Genomic DNA, 27,197 nt, shown 5'->3' with positions numbered 1-27,197 from the left:
TGTGGCAGGTTGTTAGCTTCAGAGATCCAATTTCCTGTTGGAAACCCTATTTTGCCAGCGCTGGGAGTTGCCAGATTAAGGCCATGTCTACACTAGAGCGCTTTCAGCAGCACAGCTGTACCGATGCAGCTGCACCACTGTAAGATCGCTCATGTAGCCGCTCTATGCCGATGGGAGAGAACTCTCCCATTGACATAATTAAACCACTCCCAACAAGCAGCAGTAGCTATGTCAGCAGGAAACACTCTCCCACCGACATAGCGCTGCCCGATGCTTCTGTCAGTGTAATTTATGGCGCTCGGGGGGGTGTTTTTCACACCCTTGAGTGACATAAGTTATACCAACAAAAGTGCTAGTGTAGACATAGCCTAGAGCAGTGGTTCTCAAACTAGGGCCACCGCTTGTTCAGGGAAAACCCCTGGCGGGCCAGGCCGGTTTGTTTACTTGCCACATCCACAGGTTCGGCCGATCACGGCTCCCACTGGCCACGGTTCGCCGCTCCAGGCCAATGGGGGCTGCAGGAAGGGCGGCCAGCATGTCCCTCGGCCCATGCCGCTTCCTGCAGCCCCCATTGGCCTGGAGCAGTGAACCGCGGCCAGTGGGAGCCACGATCGGCCGAACCTGTGGACGCGGCAGGTAAACAAACCGGCCTGGCCCGCCAGGGGCTTTCCATGAACAAGCGGTGGCCCTAGTTTGAGAACCACTGGCCTAGAGAGTTGTACTGAATGCTATAAAAAGTTAAAGTGTATTGATTCCTGTGAAGGGGATGAGGTGGGGGGTGCCAGGAGCTGCCCAAGCAGTGTCAGTGATTTCTTACAGAGAGATAAGGTGATGCAGAAGAAGGGTCTGCAGAAGAGTCTACAGGGAGTTACTCCTTCCAGGGTTCCCCTGTGGAAGATGGTTAGATAAGCATTAGAGGCAGGCATGTACATAAGCTGTTCTATTGTTTTTAAGGTATGTTTTTTCTGAAATATTTTTGTTCTAAATAAATGATACTTTGCTTCATGGAAGCTGTTTGGTCACTGATTACCACTGTCCTTCCCCTGGAGGGAACAGAACTGCAAAGTCTGAGCCTAAGTCAGATCTGCTGAGGTAATCATGATGGATACAGGGGACTGCAGCCAAGGTCTAGTCTGCGAGTAAGAGAATCATAAGGTTCCACCCCAAGAGGCAGGTGATGGCTTGAGGCCTGAGCCCTAGAGGGCGGTGTGCCTGGAGAAACCAGGAGAGATGCAGTTAGCTTGGTAACTGACACTCACCATCACAAGCCTCTGATTCGCTTTGCTATATGAAAAATATTGACATCAAACAGTGTTTTTTAAATAAAAATAATAATACACCTCCTACTGTAACTAACTGGGACAAAAGTAGGATCAAAGAACAGGTGCCGACTTTCCAAAGTGCCGGGGGGTGCTCAACCCCTGGCTCTGCCTCAGGCCCCGCCCCCACTCCACCCCTTCCCCCAAGGCCCTACCCCACCCTGCCTCTTCCCCCCCACTCCACCCCCATCCCCTCCCCCGAGCACACTGCATCCTCGCTCCTCCCCCCCCAGCCTCCTGCATGCTGCGAAACAGCTGATTGCAGCAGGTAGGAGGCATGGGGAGGGAGGGGAAGGTGCTGATCCATGGTGCCCACCAGCAGGTGGGAGGCACTGGCAGGCAGAGGGGGAGCTGATAGGAGGGCTGCCAGTGGATGTTCAGCGCCCACCATTTTTTCCCGTCAGGACAGGATCTAGCCTACTGTTCCTGTTTTATTCTATTCAACATTACTTTCATGGTTGTAATAGCTATAGTCAAGGAAGTGCCAAAAGTGCTGAAACTTTTGAGTCAGTCCTGATAGCTTGACTCAGGAGATCCAGCCTAAATTCTCTGATCTGACACATATTTCCTGTGTGACCTTGGGCAAGTCACTTTATCTCTGTGTGCCATCTAACCTCACAGGTGCGTCGAAGGATAAAATTTATTTAAAATTGTGAGGTGCTCCGATACTATGGTAATGTGAGACATAAAAGTGCCTAGAGATCCTGACTTTGGAAATGTAGGGCTGAAAAAAGGGTATGTTTTAAGTTACTGATGTATTAATACCTCTTTCTACATATACTTGAGACTTGGGTACATGGGGATACTCAAGAAAGTTAAGACGAATTAACTAATTCGTAAGTAAAGTGGTCTTATTTCCCTGCAGCTTAATTCTCCATTGTACCTCTGAATGAGAGCATCCACACAAGGGTTTAATGTGCTTTAACTTATGTGCCTTAACCTCACACCTTTAGTTAACTTGTCTTAACTTTCCTAAGAGTCCTTGTACAAACAGGCGCCTATCAATTCAGCAGGTAAACCCAAAGTTATTGGATTATTTTATATTTCTTTGCAAGTTACCTTTAATGACATATTTTCTTTAGTGTCTACTTAGCAAATAGCAATGGATTAACTCTGATACTTTCAAATTATTATTAATATGCAATTATTACAGCTCTCTCTCTACCACACTTGGTCGAATTAGACTATCTTAAATTTATTCTATAACCTCAGTCACACACCTCCTAGTGAGCTATCAAGGAACCACAATTTGTTTACAAGTAAAGCCTGTGTTAGATATATTATGTAATTGAAATTTCTAGTATCCAATCACACACACTCTAAATCATGGACGGCTATGAAAAATGTCTAGGTTTGCAAGATGAAAGAAATTATACTTTAAATCAGAATAAAGCCAGACTGTGGTGTTTTCACACATCCAATCCATTTAAGTGTATATCACGCCACTTCCTCTTTGCCCTCAAGCATTCCCTCTGTACAAACTGTACTCATCTTGCACTATTAGCCTTGGAAGACTCTGCATTACTCAGGAAGCTTTACTTTGCTGGGCATGATTCCATCGTTGCGGTGTGCCTTCATATGGCAGCCACATTTAGTACATAATTATTCAAAGACATTGAATTTCAATAAACCATATTTTTTAAACTGGTCTACTTTGTTAGATGGAAACCCTTTTAGTGTGATTGACAAGATGACAACTTGGCATTTCCACATCATAATGAGCTACATACTTTGTGAACAGACTTTAATTAAAAATTGCCTATACTACATGCATTGCCCTGCACTTTACATTATAATTTTCAGGTCAAACATACATATTAGCACTACCTTTCAGCAGCTACAGTTCTCCTGATGAAGTATACTAAATAATACTTTCACTAACACTGTTAGAGCCACTAGATAGCAGTGAATCAAGCAGTGTGTTGATTAATATGTACGTTATCCCCCACGTTTGTTGCATACACAAGCATTCAGTTGTTAGCATTCACAGTGCAATCCATACAAAGGATTACCTGTAAATGGAATGAAGCGGAGGAAAAATATAGGTTTTCCATACACCAAACATAAAACAGAAATACAGGGAGGCCTTTAAATACATATATCTGATAACAGCCAAAGCCTACTAACATATGAACTACCAGCAGCTTCAGTAAGGGAAATACAGAAAGCGGAAAATTTACCAACTAACAGAACAGGGGGCATATTCTGCTCTTATAGGTTCTCCTGCATAGTGGCTTAGGGGTCCATGAGTTTCCACTCACTGAGTTTCTTCCCAATCATGCTGGGTTGGGGACAGGGTTTACCCCTGAATGGAAAAGGTAGGGAGTTTGAACCCTTAAACCCCAAGATGGTCCAGGATCTGCATGGAACTTGGGACACATGCAGTGCGTACAGGGAGCTCTGCAGCTCTCTCCCTTCCTTCAGTGGTATGGTCTCTGCAGATGGCTATACCAAAAAGCCTCTCCTCAGAGTTGCCTCCTTATAGTCTCTCTCTCTGCTGGTCAAACTAGCAGAAATTCCTGGGTGAGTTCCCACTTACAAATCAGCCGAGACCTGCGGGGAACATCCAACAGAGAGGGGCTGCTCCTCAGCAATTCCCCCACTTCTGTGTTTGGCCTTATGATAAAATGAGTCTTACACAGTATCTGGGGCAAGAGGAGACAACTGTAGAAGAGCCGTCATGCTTTCTATCTTCATAGATACCTCGTTTTGTTATATATGAAGCAGAGAGTAGTACATGACCTTAGATTTTTACTCCATATTTCATTGGACAGCAACGCTACTAATTTGTGAAATTCCTGGGAAGGGAAGTGGTCCACAAAGCTCTCAGTGCTTGGACTGAGGGAAATAGCATTTAGCAAGTGATAAGGCAAACTACAGAAAAATATGGACAGGATGGGGAAATATATATCCTGGGTGGGAATTTACTAAAGTTTTGTATCAGGGAAGGATAGATTAGAGGAAGGGAATTTCCCCAGCTTACTGGGAGTAGAGCACAGTTGCCAACTTTCACGTGGTAAATAAGCACCCCGACTTTCACAATAAGCCAAAAAACAAGCTAATCCCGTTTCAAAACAAGGCTAAAACAAGCCAATCCCTAAGAACCCCAACACTCTATCTGACTAGATCCCCCCTGCATGCAGTCTGGGACGGTGGTGGGCCCGCTGTGCACCCCTGACTCTCTCCCCGCCTTGTCCCTGCTTGCCCCTTGCCCCTGTTTGCCTCACCGCCCCCCATTGCCCAGGGCCAGCTCCAGGCACCAGCAAAGGAAGCAGGTGCCTGGGGTGGCCAATGGAAAGGGGTGGCACACCTGGGTCTTCGGCGGCAATTTGGCGGCAGGTCCCTCAGGAAGGGCCCGCCTCTGACTTGCCAAAAACTAGCCAACAAACAACTCACAAGCCAGTTAAGCCAAAAACAAGCACAATTTCTGCATTTTTTTCACAGGTTTGGCATGTCTGGAGTAGAGCTCCCTAAGATGAAGAGCCATGAAAAGATCAGACCAGAGAAACAAATATTGTAGGGCACTGAGGTGATGTATTTCACAGATTACATCTCGGAGGAGATGCAAGTGAAGGAGGGATGGCGTGAGCAGGAGTGGGGCCTCTGGGAGGGGGCAGGACAGAGGTGGGGCCTCTGAGAAAGGGCAAGGCAGGGGGTGTTCGGTTTTGTGCAATTAGAAAGTTGGCAACCCTACATGTAAGATGTCATATGCAAACTGGTAGCATGCTGATCATTAATATTATTGTGTGATGTATGTAAAGGTGGTGTATAAAGGATTATAGACGTGTGCTGGCAATATGTCCCTAAAGTGTGTTTGGCAGACCAGAGTCTAAGGCGAGCCAGTCCTAGACAAAGGAATGTTGTTTTGCAGACTTGACTGTGTCTCCAATGTAAATGAAGCCAGGTGTGACCAAAGACAATGAAAAGCACATTTACAAGTAAGGTAACAAAGCCATCAGGCAAGCAAATAGGGGAAGATGACTACAAATAATCACAAAGGGAGATGGAGGCTGCACCTCCAGGAAGCCTTCCTGCCTCTTGAAACAGGCCAATGAACTTGGGGAAGATATAAGCAAAAGCAAAATGCCATTTTATCATCCATAACTAAGGGGACGAAAGGGTATAACACTCTTAGAACCTATGAAAGTTGGGTCCCCTACTCTGCAGAACTAGGGACACTGATACTTGATGTAAGTAAGGAAACTGTTTAGTTAAAGATTGTAAGTTGCTAGAATTAAATTTTAGTTGCTAGAAAGCATGTCTTGTTTGTATCCTTTCCTATCTCTTTCACTCTTACCTGTAATCATTTAAACCCATCGTCTTTATTAATAAACTTATGCCTTGTCTACACCTAAAGGGAAAAGTTGATCTAAGCTACGCAATTTAAGTTACATGAATAGCATAACTCAAATCGACGTAGCTTAGATCTACTTACTGTGGGGTCCACACTACGTCGACTCTCCTTACTCTTCTCGATCAGGTGGAGTACAGAAGCTAACGGGAGAGAGACCAGTGGTCGATTTAGTGGGTCTTCACTAGATCCGCTAAATTGACCGCCGATACATCAATCGCCGCAGCATCGATCCTCTGGTAAGTGCAGACAAGCCCTTATTCTTGTTTGCTTACAACATCATCTCAAAGCTGTATATTAAACTGAAATTGGGTCTTCAGCCAAACCAACAGTCTGGTGTGTGCTGTCTCTTTAGAGGCAGTGAATTTGATAATTTCTATGGGGGGTCCAGTGACAGGGACTGGACACTGCAGGGTAGATGATTTGGGGGAGACCCGGGACTGGAAGTGCTGTTGGTATCACTCTGCAAGGAGTAACCAGGCTGGTGGAAGCCAGGGTGAGGTCACTGTGCTGTGAGCAGGCTCCTGGTGTCAGGGCTCCAAGCCAAAGCTGCTCAGCACAGAAGCACCCAAGGTTATACGGCAGGTGGTAACACAGCCCCTTACTGGTCTGGGTAATCCCCAAAGCATCACAGGGGTATAAAACTTTAATATAAATAGAAATATGTCCTTAATATGTTTTTTATATAAGTGGAAACATTCTTTTTCCTAGTTCAAGATTGCCCTGTAATGTTGGAAATCCAAACACAATGGCAACGATAAGGGACTATAAAAATAAATTGAAAGAACAGTTTCTTGAAATTGAAGTCAAAAGGAGTTTTGCCTGAGAGATGAATGAAAGATTTGGCCCACCATGTTTATCTTGACAATATCCTGTAATTAAAAAAAATTAAATGACAGCATACACTGACCTTCCACTGTAAATTCTCTGCCGTACTCTAGCCCCTGTCCAGGTTCTTTCACCTCTGAATAAGCAGTTTATGGAATAACTTCAACTTCATTGCTGTGACTAGATACGCATTAGTAGTTACAATATAACTAGAGTTACATTTGGAGAGTCCATATCAACAATAATAAGGCCGAATCCTGCAAATACTTGGTGCTTAAATCAGGAGTAGCTCAATGGGAATACTCACATGAGTAGAGTTACTCAGCTGGGTAAATGTTTGCGGGACTGAGCCCATAGAATGGCACCAATCAGGGTGGATTTGATTTAAATCATGATTTAAATCACTAGTCAGGAAGACCCGATTTAATAATGGATTGCTACATAAAAGTGCATTATTGTTGGTTGTTATAACCTTAATAATATTCTTCACAACTCAGAGATAGATGTAAGTTTCATTTTTAGAAGGTACACACTATACATTTTTAAAGTGATTTATTTTGAAAACTTTTCAGATCAGTTTTACAGATATATCAGAAAAGGAATGATTGTTTGGTTACTTCATTTACCAAAGGTAATTGAAGCAGATACTTATGAAGTCATTGGAAGGTGATCTCCAATTCAACAGGTTATTCATTAATATTTGGAGGATTTTCTTGCCATGCTGTATTAGGAGGAGAACATCACCAGGCCTTGCATTTCTTAGTTGCACTGTTTGCATTTTGCACGCATGCCTGTCTTACCCACAAGTAGAGGAACTTCATTAAAATATTTCCAAACTGGGTCTCTTTTACGGCCTGCTGCCATTATAAGTTTTTCCTTCTAAAGAGAAAATGGTATGGTAGATCTCAAATCAATGAAAGCTACACTCAGAAAGAACTCAAGACTTCTGGAATATGCTGCTCAAACAGTTTCACTCCCTTTTCACATTTATCACCAGACTTCTTCTCCTTGTCCAGATCTATTCCGCCCCCAACAATCTTCTATTCATTGAACTTTTTGAAACTTTGCACTTTTAGAGAGAGGTAAGGGATTGAAATTTGAAGAGGGACAATAGGATTGAGGTCTGTTATTTCTCACCCCAATATATTTATTTATTTACTTAAAAATATTTTTGCTGTTAACAAGCATGTTCTGTCTGGAGACACAAATCCACAGTTTGAGAACTGCAAAACTAAGCATCTCTGATGGTATCTTCTAGACTGAGCACCGAGTCCCACTGGGTAGATAGAAAGATTAACCTAAATAATCTATACAGAAGCCCCTGGAACCCCATAAAATTGGGTCCTTAATCCATGAACTATTGGAACTCATTTACAAAACTTTTCTTAAACATTACATGAATATATTGTCTCATATATAAAATTAGAATTTATAATCCCTATTCCATGATGAGATATCTTTAAGCTATAATGTATCTTAATTAAAACTATCTTTAGATAGATTTTTCCCTCAAAAAGCATTTTATCAAAAAAATCTGATTTAAATTTAAAAAAAAATGTGATCTTTTAAAAAAATCATTGATTTTATCCACCCTGCCCATAATTTAATTCAAATTCCAGAGACAAGATGATTGAGGTGGAAAGAAACATACACGCTAGGAAAAGCTATGTCTCTATTCTCTGACAGTGAAAGTCCATCTGAATCAGTCACCTAAAAATGTAGTTCCAAAAATATTGAAGAGGTGTGACTTACTGACAAGTCTTCTCACCCACTCCTTTATAGATGTACAGCGTGATGGATAGAAAATGGAAAAACATTTTGGTAAATTATAATTAGGGCTCAGCACACAAATTAATAAGAGAAAAGTGAGGGAGCTCCTGCAATGCTACAGCACAGGTCTGAGCTGGGGAACAAAGTAGAGGGAGGAAATGAGAAAGCAGAAGGGGACTTTTGTAATGCAGGAGCCAAAGGGGAAGGGAACGCAGTAAGCAGACTCCCCTAATCCTGCAGTGCCATGAAAGCCAATTGGAAACCTGCAGCACTGATCTGAATCATGGCGAAAAGCACATTAGGAAGAAAGGAATGTAGGAGTGAGACCCCTACACCTATATACACCTCTACCCCGATATAACACAAATTCTAATATAACGTAGTAAAGCAGCTCTACAGGGGTCCGTGCTGTGGCAGATCAAAGCAAGTTCGATATAATACGGTTTCACCTATAACGCGGTAAGATTTTTTGGCTCCCAAGGACACTGTTATATCGGGGTAGAGGTGTATATGGGAACTGGGTATCCAAATCCCTTAGGCAGCTTTGAAAATCTCAGCCTTGTTGTCTATTTCATTTTGTCTTGCTTTCTTGTTCAGCTGAAATCATATTTTCTTAATTCAGAAGTGCTATTAATTCAGCTTTTGCTGCTGGTTTAAAACAAGAGAGGCTTAGCTCAACTCTCAGGAACTTCTGCTCATTCTGAACACTGATAGGACTGCAACATTCATAAAGCATCTTGTTTCTGAAATATATTGGAAGACCATTCCCTTAATCTAAATGTCTGAACTGAATCTAATCCTCACAAACCATATACCACTGATCACATGGTTTTAACTGGCTGCTCATAAAAGGGTTACTTTGTGGGGCCATATCTTTTCTTCAGTTCTTTGGGGAGGTAGTAATCCCCACCCCCCATGTTTTCAAGATTATTTATTGTAAAGGGATTTGGTCCAGTAATTTTAGTCCCAATTTTTAGTTTTGTAGGCAACTTTATTGGAAGAGAAATGTGCTTGTAATTAAAAAATGAAATCAGTTCTGGTATGCTGGAGATTTAAACCCATCCCAGTAATGCTGGAAACTGCAATCACAACAGCTTTTTGCAAGAGAACTGGAAAATTAAATTAATTTGACTTGTTTCACTGTCCACAGTGAGTCAAGTACAAAAAGTAGACATTCAGCATATATTTCCTGAACTAGAAAGAATAGGTCCAATTTAACCCAGACAAGCCAAATTTAAAAGACAGCAGCAAAATATATTTAAGAGGATAGGAGGATGGGCAAACATGACATAGGTATATAAATGATGGAAGTATAAGATGACATGCAAAAACCATCACAGTCGGGAGCATGTGTTTGAGGAATGGGAGTTGCATCCATTGCTATTTGGACATAGTAAATTACAGATTTGCTTGGGTTTCTTTTTTGGTGACTAGCTCAAAGCTTCACATCTACCCCAGCAATACTACTGAAGAGTTGAATACTTCAGAGAATTTAATTAATAAAAAATACAGGTCGCGTTGACAAGTATTTGAGGAGAGAAGTCCCAAGTCAGAAGTGCTATTAAACATAGTCATAAAAATCAACACACTAACAGCCTCAAAAGCTACAGCCTACCTCACAAGGCAATGGGATAAGGGAATCTGAATGGAGTTTGCATGCTTCTGATAACTCATCCAGTCTACTCTGTATAGTTTAATACCAAACAGCCTAGCCAGATTCTGCTTGATTTTATTTTTTTCACTGCAATCTAGTCAGAGTGGGAGGCAAACTCAGCTCACGTGGCATTAATAATGGTGACGTCTGATCACTGAACACTGAAATATCTTATTTAGTTGACTCAAGGGATACACAAATCTCAGAATGCTCAATTTGGTTTGGATAAGTATCTAGAAGTTTAGGTGCATATCAAAAGGTTGTTTGAGCAGCAATCTTCAGATTCATGTTTAGATTTCAAATAACTCTAAAGTTCAGGGGTGCTCGGACTCAGTGTTCCAAGTAGTCCATTACAGAGATAATGCTTAACCAAGAAATTAGAATCTAAATTTTCATACCATGTTCTCTCACCAAAATATAAGGAGCAGGAGTTCAGTTTCATAATTCCAGTTCAGGGATATCTCTGAAGTCACTTCACTGAGCTACCACCTATCCTCATTCAAATCCTTTCTTTGGATTTCCCAGTGTATTCTTTCTTTTTTGTTTTTTCTTTGGACTTTAATCTAATTATGTCAGACAGTTCTTTAAACTTTTGTGATTTGTCCAGTGCTGAGCACATAGTTGGAGTGAAACAAAAATAAATAGAGGTGGTCAAAAATTGGAATTCTTGTCCCACAGGAAGTTCTGCTATTCCAAACTATGTTTTTCATTCAAATCAAGAACAAAAAGTCAAAATATCAAAATGTTTCATGCAATAGAATGTTTTTAAAAAAATTGATTCACAGTCCATGATGAAATGTTGCCACTGAAACATCATACCACTAGATGATAGCCTAGACGAACCTACTATAAGATGGGTGCACAAATGGCTGGAAAACCATACTCAGAGAGTAGTTATCAATGGCTCACAACTGAGCTGGAAGGGCATATTAAGTGGGGTCCTGCATGGATCTGTCCTGGGCCCAGTTCTATTCAATATCTTCATTAATTATGTGGATAATGGCATGGAGAGTACACTTGTACAGTTTGAGGACAATACCAAGCTGGGAGGGATTGCAAGTATTTAAAGGACAGGATTAAAGTTCAAAATGATCTTGACAAACTGGAGAAATGGTCTGAAGTAAATAGAATGGAATTCCATAAGGACAATTGCAAAGTACTACACTTATGAAGGAATAATCAAATGCACAAATACAAAATGGGAAATGACTGCCTAGGAAGGAATACTGCGGAAAGGGATCTGAGGGTCACAGTGTATCACAAACTACATAGTTTTCAACAATGTAACACTGTTGCAAGAAAAGCAAACATCATTCTGGGATGTATTAGTAGTAGTGTTGGAAGCAAAACACAAGAAGTTATTCTTCCACTATACTCAGAACTGATAAGGCCGCAACTGGAGTACTGTGTCTAGTTCCCGGCACCACACTTCAAGAAAAATGTTGACAAATTGGAAAAAGTCCAGAGTAGAGCAAAAAAAAAATGATTAAAGGTCTTGAAAACATGACCTATGAGGAAACATTGAAAAAAAAATGGGTTTGTTTAGTCTAGGGAAGAGAAGACTGAGGGGGAACATGATAATAGTCTTCAAGTACATAAAAGGTTGTTACAAAGAGGAGGGTGATAGATTGTTCTCCTTAACCACTGAGGACAAGACAAGAAGTAATGGTCTTAAATTGCATCAAGAGAGATTTAGGTTAGATATTAGGAAAAACTTCCTAACTGTAAGGGTAGTTAAGCAGTGGAACAAATTACACAGGAAAATTGTGGAATCTCTGTTATTGGAGGTTTTTAAGAACAGATTAGACAAACGCTAGTCATGATGTTCTAGATAATAATTAATCCTGCTGTAGTACAGGAGACTGGATTAGATGACCTATCAAGGTTCCTGCCAGTCCTACATTTCTATGATTCTATGAAACACAAGATATCATATCTGGTAACAGCTGTTAACAATAAACACAAAATGTTGAAAATCAGAAAATATTCCAGAGTGCATGCCTACAAACCATGTGAAGCATTGTGGTACTAGTAGAATCAAACAGCAAGGTTTTCTTAAGGCTTTAAAAACTAGCGTACCCACCACACTTCCCTTTGCTGCCCTCCATATATTACTCTCACTGAAAGCCCCCATCCAATCTTTGACTTAATCTAAATTGATATATAACCCCCAAACAAACCCAACTGAACTGAAACTCTATTTTTCCCCAGGAAGTCCCCCTACTTTTGGAGTGTATATTGCATCTGTTTATTGGTTATGCATCCCTTCCTTTCCAAAATCAGAAGAGAAAGTCTGGTGGTGCTTCAAAAACAGCTCCCACTGAAAGATGCTCCTTGGAACCATGGGAACATTTTTGGCTGATTAAAGATTGCTTGAAAAGTTGTTTTTCTTGGTTTAAATTCAACTTGGATTCCATCTCAGTTCCCATTCTGTAGGAAGTACATTGCAGACCAACCACTTAAGCACAGAAAGGTCCCAAATAAAGCTTGTTGGGAGTAGTCATCTCTTTAGTTCAGACATTTTGACTTTAGCACGCTCACAAAAACAAGTTATCCCAGATGCCCTGGGTATAAACATTTCAAATTCTATCAGATCAAAGCTTATGATAGGAGTTATAATAATATTTAAGTAACAACATTATGACCAGATTAAAGGTTGATTGTGCATCTAATTTTGTATTTACTAGGTCCCTTAGCTCTTCTCTCTTTCAGTGATGAGGCAATATGACCGTTTTGGTAATTAAACGTTAATATCCAACAAAGGAGGAGCACTGCAAAAACAAATCCATTTTGGGACTCCACATAAACAGCTTTCATTGAATACAATTAAAGTGTGAGAAATCTAAAACCAGCTCTAATATGTTAACGAGGGATGTGGTAAGCCAGAGAGAGAACTCCAGACACCACTGTAACCTGACCGCTGGATAGGCAAACCTAATTAGGAAGTGAAAGGTCTGAGATCCAGAAACAGAGCATCAGGCAATTTGGTAGAGAATTACTTTATAGAGTGACTGCTTCACATTTAAAGAGGAATACTCTGGTGAAATGGTCTCTAATGCAGCATGGTTTAGTGAACTGAGCTCAGGACTGGGAGTCAGGAACTTCAGCTGTAGTCTTATTTCTGTCACTGAACCCCCTTATGGCATTGAGCAAGTCTCTTAACTTCTCTGCCTCAATTTCCCCATTTGAGATATAGGACTAAGAATATTGACTCACCTATTTCATAGAAATGTTGTGACAGTTGGTTAATATTAGTGTTTAATATTATTACTACAATAGCTTAAAATAGCTCAATAAATATTTACTCAACCATGATAATATTTTTATTATTTATTGCAGGCAACCTATAGCACACGTGCCGCAGTGGAATTCACACTGCCCGGGTCCTGGCCACCGGTCCGGGGGTCTCTGCATTTTAATTTAATTTTAAATGAAGCTTCTTAAACATTTTAAAAACCTTACTTACTTTACATACAACAATAGTTTAGTTATGTATTATAGACTTATAGAACGAGACCTTCTAAAAACGTTAAAATGTATTACTGGCACGTGAAACCTTAAATTAGAGTGAATAAATGAAGACTAGGCACATCACTTCTGAAAGGCTGCCGACCCCTGATTTATTGTTTGTAGTCCAGCAGCACCTAGAGGTCTTGATCAAGATTGGAGCTCCATTGGGCTAGGCACTGTATACATATCATAGGCGATAGATTGCAAGCTCTTTGGGAAAGGAACTAATAAAGGTAAGATGCAACAAGTGGGTGTGTCAAACAAGTGGAGGGTGTCAGACAGTGAGGATCACAGTGACAGTGAGGGGAACCCAGTTACAATTAGATGTTTGAGGCAGACATATTACATATTAGTATTAAAGTATTGCCATATTAAAAATAACTCTTAACCATTTAAATAATACTGTTCATCTGAGGATCTCAAAGTACTTTATGATAATAATTTAAGCCTCACGATCCCCTACAAAGCAGGGAAGCATTATTATTCTCTAGGAAAAAAATCTATAGATCTAATTTTTATATACATAATAAATAGATTCATAGGGAGATGTCCTGGCCATATTGAAATCAATGGGAGTATTGTTGTCTTTAGTGGGGGCCAGGATTTTACCCACCGTTTTTAAGGTCAGAAGGGACCATTATAATTATCTAGTCTGATCTTGTGGTTGAACTAAAGCACCCCAAGACATGGGGTGGTGCAGTATAAAGGTTTTATCGGCATGAATTTGGGATAATCATATTATTCACGAGTGACAAATAGTGTTTTTCTTGTGCTATATGTTCCCTATTGTCATTTAGGTAGTCATTGTTATGGTAGATCTAGCTTATTTTCTGACTCCGTTCTCTCTGCAGGAAATCCCACACTGGGACTAGGTTTCCCACAGAAGGGCACACACCTACATCAGCCCTGGCTTTCTAAACTTTGGTTTTTCCTCGTCAGCAACCAAGTTGGAAGACTATTCCCTGCCTAGTTATTGTTCTTAACACTTATGTAGTAACATCTCAAACACTGGAGCATTTCAAATACTCTAGCCGCAGCACAATTCTCTGCAATTATGCCAGTGGGCTGAGAGATCCAAGTTCATGTTCAACTACCCTTGAGCCAGCAAGGAGTTCTGTTGAGTACTCCGGGGCTGGTGGTACCAAGGAGGCAGTGGTGCATCAGCTCTTTGTGGAAGAGATCATCATGCCCACTAGTAACTGTCCAACTCTAAAGATACATCATCAAAAAGCAATGCTTACCCACAATCAGACAGGCTCTTCAGTGGTGAGAGTTAGAAATCATAAATACAGTTGTGTGCTACAATCAAATTTCACCAATGGAATAACGTCTGACAAGATGTCCCTTGTGAAATGTCAACACAAAAAAACATTGAGAGCCCATACCCAGTCAGACAATGACATGCTCTAGTGGAGAAAATTAAGAGGGGACAAGTGTGTTGAATCTCAGGAATCAGAGGACCCCTCAGGAAAACAGAAAATGTTTTGGATGTGCAAGCCTGTTCACACTGCAGATATACAACCATATATGCTCTCTGGATACAGGGACATGATCTTACCAACACACGCAGATAAAAATCTGTTTGATCAAAAGCTTTTTTTTAAAAGTAGTAGTTTAGGGCTTTGTTTGGAGATTAGTAATTTTCCCAGGATGGTGGCAATGACTTTTTTTCCACTCAAAGACATGCTTCTAGCAACATGAATGTACTAAACTCTCCAGTCAGAAGTTACAAATTTGATTTTCAAGATAATAACTAATACGTCTACTCTAGGGAAAAAAATCCCATCAAAGGAATTCACTCCAACTGAAATGTGCATTACAGAGTTTCATAAAATGTACCAGTTTAGAAATAAATCAAAATAGGAAGTTAAATGTGTCTCAACTTTGGTTTCTTACCTTACTTTCCTAAAGAAATTTTAGAGACTAGTTTTATCCTTCAGATATATGGTTTAGGAGCTCTGAAAGCACTAATATTCTCTTGGAGACAGGACAAAAAGTCAGGAGATTGGTCATTTACCAACTTTCAGATTCTAACCAATATTTTTCATGATGATTCCTTATTTCCTAAATTTAAGAACCTTTTAAATACCAAATGTTGTGACTATCTCTGGTACATCTATGTGACATTACATTATGCATTTAATTAATTTAGATCTGCTCACAATACATTATACAGTAATTTTAATTCCTTAATACTTTTAAATATTTTTAATTATGCTATTTAATTGATTAACTGGGCGCTCCACACCCAAGGGGGTTCATATGTTAGTACTATGTTCCATAAGAAATCTTAGAATCTGCTTATGTGGATATTCACAGTAGTATATTCACAGTAGCATCCCTGCATTCAAGAAAATCAGGATATAAATATAGTTTCAGCTCAATAATTTGAAAAGGTTATAGGCTAATGCATCTAAGGAACTTTTTGTTGCTCCATAGAAGATATCTCAGAACCGTTGCACAAACCAGAATGGTTAGTATCTGTGCTATGATCTTTGCTTACAGCAGATTGCAAATAAAATGGACTAGGGTAGTCTCATCCTAGTCCCATGTATCCACTTTACAAAACCATCATTCTAGAGATGGGCCCAAACCGAAGTCCTTTCTGAGTGGTTCTGGATACATACTTTGTACCTTAGGCCCAGCTGTACTATCATATTTGGCAGAATTTAGCACTATTGACAGCCTCTGTTTGAGAAAGGCCCAGGAGTCAAACAGCAAGGATGTTAAACAGGTCAAAATTAAAATGTGTTAGCCAAATTATGCAAGAGGTTATAAATGGAACAGAAAAGGATACTGGAGATCAGGAATGACATGTACTAGTAGAGCTTGATGCTGGTGGACCACACACATCTAGAATAGCAGAAATGAGGAGTTTGGAGATCAGGACATAGAGTGCATTCATAGAGCTGTGTCCGAGTCACAAGACTGGAACAACAGGGTGTTACAGGCCATGATTGAGCTACCCTGGCAATTCTATATGATAGAAATTCATATTACAGCATAACACAAGTTAGTGCAAAAAATGAGCACTATACCATACCCACCCTAAAAAATGTCAAAGAGGAAAAATCTTACAAATGTTTGTAGGTCTTATAGTCAGATGAAAATTACTAAACAGCAATAACAAATAATACTTACAGAATCTTCTGCAGTACATAATTCATAAGCACAAAATAAATCAAAACTAAAAATCATGTTCAACCCAAAGCTAACTGGAAATGTGTTAAAATGTAATTAGATTACACTGCTCTACAGCCAAAATGCTTCTGAAATAAATGTAGTCAAACTTTACTAATTCTGGGTCACTGAGAACGAAAATGATGCTTAAAATTGTTGATTGGCTCTAGTTTTCAAGATATGCTATTGGGTCAGTATATACGACCCTTGACGTGGGAATGGCGGAGGATAAGTGAGTTATAAAGGGAAGGGATCTCAATTTAAACCAGAAATGACTAAAATACATCTTTGACTGGATCTATGAATAAATCTATGACTGGGTTTGGACAGTACTTGCTTTTTGGGCAAAACAATGAATGATGCAATCTGAAGCTGGTATTGCGTCATACATGATATGGATTGCATCATGTTATTCCTAGAAGTCATGGATGAGGCAATCATAACGAAGCTTACATCACTCTGATGAACATATTGCCCTATATCAGCTCTAGAAATCATACAGTGTCGTGCTCTCTTAGTTGTCAGTGTTTGATTTTGCAAAGGGACACATTTCTGTTTAGCCAAAGTGAGCAGAGATGCCTCGTACTTGTGTGAACAGTGCAGATAACTTCTGCTATGTTTGTGGTGAAGTGACTTTTGCATCACAAAAGCGCAGTATAACCACTATGGTTAAGAAAGCCTAACACCTTTATTTTGGCTGCAAAATTGGAGATCAGGACAAGAGGTGGGCCCCACACATATGCTGCAACACTTGTGCAACAAATCTTCGCCAGTGGTTGAACAGGAAAAGGAAATCTATGCCTTTTGCAGTGCCAATGATTTGAAGAGAGCCAACAGATCATACCAGCAATTGTTACTTCTGCATGGTGTCTCCAGTTGGGAAAGGTGTGTCAAAGAAGAAAATGTGGACTGTGCATTATCCAAACATTCCATCAGCTATACGCCCAGTACCCCACGGAGAAGGACTGCCGGTTCCTGATGCACCAGAATTATTCTCACTTGAGTCAGACGAGGAAGAGGAAGAAGATGAAACTTCTGGTCCTGAACCATCAATGTCACAGGACCCACATTTTCTCCCATCCTCCTCCTCTGAACCACACCTCATAACACAAGGTGAACTGAACGACCTTGTCAGGGATTTGGAACTACTCAAGAGTAAGGCAGAGCTGTTGGGCTCCAGACTACAGCAGTGGAATCTCCTGGCAGGTGATGTTAGGGTTTCCATGTTCCGTGACCGTCAAAAGGATCTTGTCCCATTCTTCTTCATGGAAGGTGATCTTGTAGCCTGCAACAACATCGATGGTGTGATGGCAGCCCTCAACATCGTTCACGATCCAGATGAGTGGAGATTGTTCATTGATTCATCGAAAACGAGTCTTAAAGCTGTTTTACGGCATAATGGCAATGTTTTGCCATCAATTCCAGTTGGTCATGCAGTCCATATGAAGGAAACCTATGACAACATGAAACAACTTTTGAGGTGCATAAACTATGACCAACATCAGTGGCAGCTTTGTGGCGATTGGTTGTTGCTCTCTTGCTTGGTCTGCAGACTGGATACACAAAGTACTGCTGTTTTCTCTACGAATGGGATAGTCGTGCGAGAGATTCCCACTACATCAAGAAAGATTGGCCACTCCGACAGTCATTGGAGCCTGGGAGGAAAAGTGTTCAGCATCCACCACTTGTTGAATCAAGGAAGATTTTGTTACCACCCTAACACATCAAGCTGGGTCTGATAAAGAACTTTGTCAAGGCCATTGACAAAACACAAGCAGCTTTCAAGTACCTCCGTGGAAAATTTCCAAGGTTAAGTGAAGCTAAGATAAAGGAAGGTGTCTTTGTTGGTCCTCAGATTCGTGAACTTCTTCGAGATGATGCATTTGACCATGCACTGCGTGGCAAGGAAAAGATGGCATGGAAAGCCTTCCAGTTAGTGGCAATAAATTTTCTCGGAAACAACAAGGCAGACAACTACAGGTTGTTGGTGGAAAACCTCCTCAAGGCATACAAAAGCCTTGGTTGCAACGTGTCACTAAAGATACATTTTTTGCACTCTCATCTAGATTTTTTTCCACCGAACTGCGGAGCAGTGAGTGACGAGCACGGCGAGCGATTTCACCAGGACATTGCAACAATGGAGAAACGCTATCAGGGCAAATGGAGCCCATCAATGCTTGCAGACTATTGCTGGACAGTCACAAGAGATGCTCCATTTAATGAATACAAGAGACAAGCCAAGAAGTGCCGAGTAGACACTGAATAGGACTAAACTATGTACCTAATAGTTTTTTGCCTTTTGTTTCATAATAAATTTTATTTAGATAACCCTTTTGCTGATTTTTAAAGTGTTACATAAACAGGACAGGTGAAATATTATCATGTAAAGCAACCAGAAACACATGAAAAGACCTAGGTTTACGATTTAATTTATGATTAAAACTCTACTATCTACACAATATACATAGACATAAAATGTCAAAACTTAAATATCTTAGAAACAGTAGCCAATCAGTTGTTTTAATTGTCATATTTGAATTCAGCACATCAAAATACATAATAAATAGCACATTTTATCTCTGAAGCAGACGACTTCTCAAAAATTGTAGACCAGTGTATATTTCCTTCTCATTTCTTCTTCCTGAGCGTCTCTTATGCACTGGCAGTCACTGATACATGCATTGAGGCAACTGTGCAGTTCAGTCAAAAAGCTAAGACTACACCAGAACATTTAGCCAATACCAAAATTTCCAGAGCAATAATAAATCAAACCTTTCTTCCCAGCCTCCCATTGGCAGAATGATACCAAGCCCTAATCCCAAATATTAAATCAAATATTTTTTAGTATCCCAAATTATTAGATTACAATACCATCATGGTATAACATAGTGTAAACCCCAAAACAGAATGCTCGAAATGGGCTTCTAACAAGAGTCTGAATCTAAAGGAAATATAATCTAATGGTGGAGCTCCCATGAATAAGGTTCTAAATTCTCTGTGATAAGATTATGGCTTCTAACAAAAGAAGAGTCCTAAACCTTCAGATCTTCACTGTAGATAGCAGTTGAAATATTCTGCTCTTTGTATTTGTAATATTTTAAATAACACTGTGCATTAATAGACTGCCTTTCAGCTGAGGCATTCAAAGCACTTTACGAATTAATCACACCTCACAAAACGGCTCTGAGTTGGGGAAGTGCGACACTTTGGGGTTCAACCCAGACCAGTAAGGAACTGTGTCACCACCTGCCCTGCATCTCTGGATGCCTTAAATGTCATGCTGCTGTGGCTCACAGCCCTGACACCAACTGCCAGCAAACAAGTATGCAGGTCACATCCTGTCTTCCACCACCTAGTTACTTTTTGCAGTGTGATCCCTGACAGCCCTCCAGTCCCAAATTTCCCCCAAACTGTGTGCCTCCGTAGTGTCCAGCCCTCCCCTGGAACACTCACAGAAGTTATTAAGTTCATTGCTCCTTTAAAGAGTCAATACACTGCAGCTCTTTAATTTAACTGACAACCACGCAATCACAGCATTGAACTGATTTATAGTAAAAGTAAAACAAGTTTATTCAACAAAAAGTCATAGGCTTAAGTGATACCAAATAAAAGGAGTAAGGATAGAAATGGTTACAAACAAACAAAAGTAAAAATACTGTTCTAAAATTGAAACTTAATTTAAGCAAGTTACAATCTTTGCCTAAGCAGGTTTCTCACCTATATTGAGTTCCCAGCGACTTTAACCCCCTTGGTTGAAGGATCCACTTTTCTCAGATGTACAAGAGCCTTGCTCTCTTGTATCTGCCCAGTAATGGATAACTATGAGGTTCTCTCCCTTTTCTTTATACAGTCCATAAACCTTTAAAATGTATTCTTTGAAAAGTAAGCCCAAACAAAGCTCCTTTTCCCTGCTGGGTATTGATGCCATGCTGTCTGTTGTAGATGCTGTGCTGTCTTGTCCCCCACTGGTGATTTTTACAGTGCAAATGATCATTTGTTTTAGAGGTTGCAGAAAGAGAATAGGCCACTGAATTTAGCCTCATCTGGTTTGAGGTGTTGGCCTTTTTCCTTTGTTTGGTGAAAACTCCACCTGATGTATCTGATTTAAACATATTTTAGTCACATATTTCCAGCATATATATCTATAAAGTTCTTCGTGGTTTTACCATCCACACATCACACAAGAATATTAATGATCGGTGAGTTATTAGTTTTCCAGTAATACATTATATACCACCTTTTGGGTAAATATCATGACAACAGTGTGCCAACAGGTATTGGGGTGCTTCCTCGTCAGGAAGTACCGCCTTTTTCGAAGTGAGGCTGAAATAAAGGATTGGGTGAGTGGAAAGGTAAATCTCCAAATAATCAGTGTAAGATGACTTGCAGATTTACTTTTTCCTTCTGGCTTTTTTCCATGAAGTCAGGTGGGTGAAAGTGTGTGGAGCAAAAAGATGAGAGAGCCAAGGACTGAGCCCTGCGAGATTGCTCTGGAGAGAATATAAAGGGAGGAGAAGGACCCACTAAAAGAGGCACCAAAAGAACTGCCAGAGATGTAGATGAAGAACCAGGAAAGGACACTAACATGAAAGCCAAGAGGACAACATTTCAAGAAGTTAAATAGCACTGACAGTATCAAGTGCAACAGAAAATTCAAGGAGAATGGGGATGGAGAAGAAGCCATGAGATTTGCCCACAAAGAGGTTGCTGCACAATTTGGTGAGAGTAGTTTCAGTGGAGTAGAGTGGAAAGAAAAGAGTGGGTCAAGATTAACTCTAAATCTATCCTTTCATTTAGGTGTCACAGAAGAAGTGACAAAAGGAAGAGAAGACTGTGGCCTACTGCACAATTTGCAAAGGGCATCCCATGCATCAGGGGCAGTGTGGATTAAGGTCTGAAGATTACTGTGTGAGAAGGGAACAAGTGTTCAGTCAAGGTTGGCATCACTGGTAGAGCTGTGGGTGGTGAGGGACAAGGTGAAGTAAAAAACAAACAAACTCAAGAGTGGATAGTGACAGATTTTACTAGGAATTCAGTCTAGAGCCCTATGTCCAGCTCATTAATTTTTTCTTCAGAAACCTACAAAATGGTCTTGACGTTATTTTAAAACCAAAGTGTGTATCTCCTCACCTCAGTGCACAAAGATAGATTGTACGGGCATATCTCCCATTAGCATTAATGAAAGATGGATAGGATAGTTAATGCCTTGCTCACTGAATTCTGACTATATATTTAAGCATATATGTAGGCAGTGAAATTGAAGCAGGTTTAGTCTAGTTGATTTCTTTTAGCCACACTATAAATCAAGCACTAATCCCTATTACTCTGTCTCTGAATTAGCATTCCCTCAGGGCTCTGAATTTCTTCTGTGTATTGAAGTCATTTTGCTCATTGCTTACTCTCCAATGAGTTAATGGCTGAAGCATTTTGTAACTGTCAGTGTTTTGACAGCATATGAACATTTAATTATATGCCATCTTTACCCTGTATAGTAAACTTCTTTCTAGCCTGTAGCACATCAGCCAAAGGCCCAGCAGGACAACACAAAGCAATGCACATCCCCAAGCTTTCTATTTGCTCTTTAACTGGGCAAAGAGGCACAGAAGCCCTTGTTCAAACTCAAAAAGACAATTCCATTTATTTATTTATATTTTAAAAATAAATTTCAACTGGCAAAAGAGGACAGATTGACAACCCTGGAGCCTGAAATCTATTATTTATCTACAGAATAGAAACAGCTTGGGCAGTGGTAGTGCAAGCTTCCCACATGTTGCCTCAATGTGTCGCTCCCCTAACCTAGAGGAATCATCTTTAGGGTTTGCTCATGGAATCCTTTCCCTCTCTTCTGAGACTGCCAACTAGAGTCCCTGTTAGTGCCATTTATTGTGATGTGGCTACCCTTTCACCAGACATGGGACTGAAACCACCAACTCATGTCACATAGAACACCTAACAGATGTCAGATGAGCACAAATTTTGGCCACTCCTGATTATAGCAGTGACCAAGACATGCAAGTTTCTGTACCTCATTTTTACTACCATGACACTAGTCTGATGTGCTAATAATACTTAGTACTTAGATAGAGCTTTACATTCTCAAAGCACTGTAAAAACACTAACCAATTAATTATTAAAACATATACACACAAAAGACACACATAAAGGAAACTGCTGTGTAAAAGAATTTTTTTAAACAAAACCAAACAAAACTCCATACGCAACACTAAATTTCTTCAGAATGAAAGTCAATGATTAAGATACAGATAAGCTGATATACAAAGCTACAGAGGTTTGTGCTTCTTGACTCATAAAAAAATGTGTTCGAATTTCAGCCTACATACTGATGTAAAAGGTATTCTAAAAGATCCAATCAATGCTTAAAGAGACACCTCTATGATCCTTACAGTTTTCTAATGATGTATCTTTGAAAGCAAAATTCTCCATGGCACATGAAGTAATTTTTGTTGTTGTTGTTTCTGTACTGTGTTAGGAAAATTGTTAAGAATAAGTCAAGGTTCAATGAGGAGTAGAAGTAAACTGGTCCATTATGAAAAGCACACACCATACAATGCAGGCAGAGGCACCATATGGTTTGTTATCCTAGGTGAGAATCAATAGCAAAAAACCTGTTCCTTACACAACAACCCTGCCCCCCCTCAAAAAACAACAACAACCAAACAACCAACAACCATCTTACATTTTACATTTGATTGATTCCAAATTGCTTCAAACATTGGTTTCACAAGCAGGGCCGGCTCCAGGCACCAGCTTAACAAGCAGGTGCTTGGGGCGGCCAAAGGAGAGGGGTGGCACCTGCAGCAATTCGGGGGCGGCAGGTCCCTCACTCCCTCTGGGAGCAAAGGACCTGCCGCTGAACTGCCGCCGCCGATCGCGGCTTTTTTTTTTTCCCCAATTGCCGCCGCCAATCGCGGCTTTCTTTCTTTTTTTTTTGCTTGGGGCGGCAGAAATGCTGGAGCCGGCCCTGTTCACAAGATTAAAATGCTAGTCATTTAAACAATAGTTTACTCTGCAAGCAAATTCCTTCTACAGATTTCCCATTAATGATGAAAAAGCTTTCTCCTTCCAGATGTTACAAGTTAGCAATGTCTGAATCACTTTATCTACAGTTGAGGGTTAAACATTATTTTCTAAAATCATCATCATAATGTATTTTATTCAGGTTTAGCAAACAGACTTTTAAGCCTATAGCAGGCAGCATGTTGAATGGGTAGAGCAGGCACCTGGTAGTGTGGGCTCCCTGGTCATATTCCCAGCAGAGCCTCTGATTTTGGCCAATTCTGTTAATCTTTTTGTTTCTCAATTTTCCCTTCCGTAAAATGGATATAACAATACTTACTTCCCTCATGGGTTTGCTGTGAGGCTTGTTTTGTTAGTGTTTGTACAACAATGGGATCCTAAGATAAATAGCATTATAGAGAGGCAAAATATTTTTATAATGAACCAGTGGTGATCATAGTTCTGAATAGCTTCTGAATTCATATTCTAATACTTTTACAGCTATTCCCAGCTTTTCATCTGATACTGCAAAACTATCCCAGATGTTAGTCTTTGATTACTGATCATACACATCTAGAGCTGGGTCTCAGGTGTTGCTGGAATTATGCCAGTGCTGAGCTCTGGTAGTTCAGGATGGTGCAGTTACCACTCACAGGGGGAGATCACACTATATGAAAATCCAGTGCAGGGCTGGGGTGAAATCCGGGCCCCACTGAAGTCACAAAACTCCTGTTGACTTTAACGGGGCCCAGAATTCATCCCTGGCCAATAAACTCCTAGTTCAATGAAGCTGCCCCTGGGGTAATGCTTTGGTGCAGCAGCATAGAAGTCCTGTATTCAGGGCTCTCACTTCCAAAGCTGATGGAATTTTAAGGACTCATGGAAAATAAACCAGCTCTGGAAGTCTTAGAGAGTTGAGCTGTCAGCCACAGCTATAGCCTTGTTGTCTACTCCACAGAGCTTCTAAGCCTCAGAGAATGTCATTTTGTTCTTTCACCATCAGAGTATAAGTATTCCACCATGGCCATCCACAGGAAAGAGAAATGGTGGACCCCATAAAAGATTTTGGCAAGGAAACTTTAGCACTCGCTCAAGAGCAGCCTTCAGTCAGTAATGAGGAATCCTTCTGTTGGTCAGGGAAGAGAGAACCCATTCTCAGATACCCAGAGATAAGGAGAATAGATGCTTGCTCATGTATCTTTTGGGAGGGAAAGTTTAGCTTATGCTTCTATCTGCAGTGGGAGAGGGGAAGAGAGAAAAAACACGCTTAGATCCCAAGCAGTGGGAGAAAATCCAAGTGTGGGTCTCTAGGAAAGTGAACTGAAGAACCCAAGTATAGTTCTCTGCAAAGAGAGAGAGAATCTATACCCTGGAGAAGAGATTAAAAGAGAGAACTTATGACTGGCTCACCACATGGGAAAAAGAGACAGGGAGAGACAAAGCACTAGCACATATTCTGGGTAGGAGGAAGTGAATGTTACAAACCAAAAACACACCAGAAGTACTCACTATAGGTAATTAGTGCTTAAAGCCCCATAGTTATGCCATAAATTGTCAGCGATTAGTGGGAATTAGCTACACAATCCATGCTCTAGCTGATGAGAGCCCATCTAATTTTCTATGAAAGGACTGCACTGGAAATGTTCCCCTATGTAATTTTTGGGAGTTTGTCTTCCTACAAATTTTCACTGCATATCAATCCATGTATTTCTCATAATAGGATTTCCACACAGCTCATTTTAAAGATCTTAATAGAGTTACAGCATGTCAGTCAGAAGAACACTGTATTCCCAGCAGGCCGTGGCCTATCACAATACACTCCTGTTCAGAGACATTGTGGGTCCTACAAAGCTGGACTTGGTCCTTTAGAAGAACTTTCAGTGCAAGAAGAAATCTGTATGTCTGACTGCCTATCCTCTCCCTTCCTTTTCTTTAGTTAGATATCAACATGTGGTTTTGGTACCTAACTTCAGGCACCTAAGATTGAAAATTTTGGTCAGTATGACTTACCCAAAGTCACAGAGTAAGTTGGTAGCAATCAGGAATAGAACCCAGGGTTCCCTGTCTCCCAGTCCTCTCCCATTGGACCACATTCTTCCCTATGGGACAAAATAAGTTTTCCAGTCCCTTTATTCAGTACTTTAATTCTCAAATGGAAAGCATACAGTATTGATAAACATAGTGTATCAAAACTGACAGAAAATTCTGTCACTTTTTGTTTTGTTAGCTCAAGCCAATGCAACCATATAAACCATTTATCCTTTAATCTTCTTTTCATGATAGTGGAACACTCAGAAAGGTATTATCCTGAATTTCTTTTAGCAAGTGTTCAGCAGCAGCAGGCTCCTATTAAAGCAGGCTACCTTTTCTTCATGCTGTAACTGTAGTTACACCAAGGGCAAGATGAGAGCCTCTGTGTTTTACTCCTGAGAGACCTTCCATAGCAGGAGTAGTAACAATTACTTGTTCCATCTATCAGCAGTACAACTAGGAGGATAGGTTAGCATTTTAGATGGAATTTAATTTAGTTTCCTAGCGGCAGCTAAGACCCATTCTTTGCTGGCAAAGTCTGAGACATAAAAGATTATAGTCCTATTAACAGTCTTTACTGTGTTTTTCTGTGTGGTACTATATGTTCAACTATCAAGTGCTGTAATGGAATATAGTACAATGTGCCATTAGACCATGGAAGAAAAAAGGGCTACCCCTCATAGTCATCCAAGGGAACAGTTCAGAGAGCTATATGGAGTTACTGCATATATCAGATTCATACTTTGAGCAACAAATTGCCCAGGCCTAGGAGTGTTTGTACCCATTATCTTTACATCAAACTCGACCCAAGAGAAAAAGCACTCACCCAACAGGGGCCCCTCTGTGGTCACATCAATGAACCAATTAAAATACATGAATAAAAACTGATGGCGGGATGGGGAAAAGGTCCAAGGATGCATGAACAAGAAGAGAGTTCAATACAGCAGATGTCCATGGTAGGACAAGAAGACACAGAGGAAAAAAACGATGAAGGATGTAAAAAGACAATTGACCCCAAGAGGTCTCTAAAAGTCATTACAGAGGGAAAATTCTGGGAGCAGTTAAAAGACAAATGGTTGGACTTACTACATTAAAGAGATACAAACGTAGAAGGACATGGACACACATTCATGAACACTGTGATGGTTCAGGTCTTTGCCCAAGCCCGGTACTGCACTTTAAGCAGAATTAACAGCATAAACGGTATATCCCATACAATCTCACTTCTTGCCTCCAAGGCAGAGAAAGGAGCCTTTTTCTCAAACAGAGAGGGACAAACAGTTGAATCTCGAGTTCAGTGAGAATCCATTATCCCTAATTTTTTGTACAGCCTTGATTCTAGGTTAACATCCTGCACATTTTAGGATCATTATACACTTTAATGTTCTGATTAGATCAGTCCACTTGTTATTTTACACCCTAAATAAAGAGAGGCTTCCTTTTTTCTATAGCTGACTGGACTGGAGCCCGATTCTCCTCCACTATGAAATAACTAACTCCCATTGAGGAGTTACTCAGATCCTAGGATAGGAGAATA

General features: G+C 40.4%; 1 protein-coding gene and 1 long non-coding RNA gene across 36 annotated transcripts in view; both read right to left on the bottom strand.

The window, feature by feature from the left end:
• CACNA1C (calcium voltage-gated channel subunit alpha1 C) overlaps positions 1-27,197 on the bottom strand; it is a 723,794-nt gene that overhangs the window by 454,677 nt on the left and 241,920 nt on the right. The window lies entirely within an intron of this gene.
• Positions 974-20,122, bottom strand: LOC135981284 (uncharacterized). The gene is made up of 2 exons (XR_010598230.1): positions 15,899-20,122; positions 974-14,876 (listed from the first exon to the last, which is right to left on the bottom strand). It is a non-coding gene; the product is annotated as an uncharacterized LOC135981284 (long non-coding RNA).

Source organism: Chrysemys picta, chromosome 1 (assembly GCF_011386835.1).
Source record: "Chrysemys picta bellii isolate R12L10 chromosome 1, ASM1138683v2, whole genome shotgun sequence".
In the NCBI taxonomy this organism is placed as follows: domain Eukaryota; kingdom Metazoa; phylum Chordata; order Testudines; family Emydidae; genus Chrysemys; species Chrysemys picta.
This window is presented reverse-complemented; position numbering and strand designations above follow the sequence as displayed.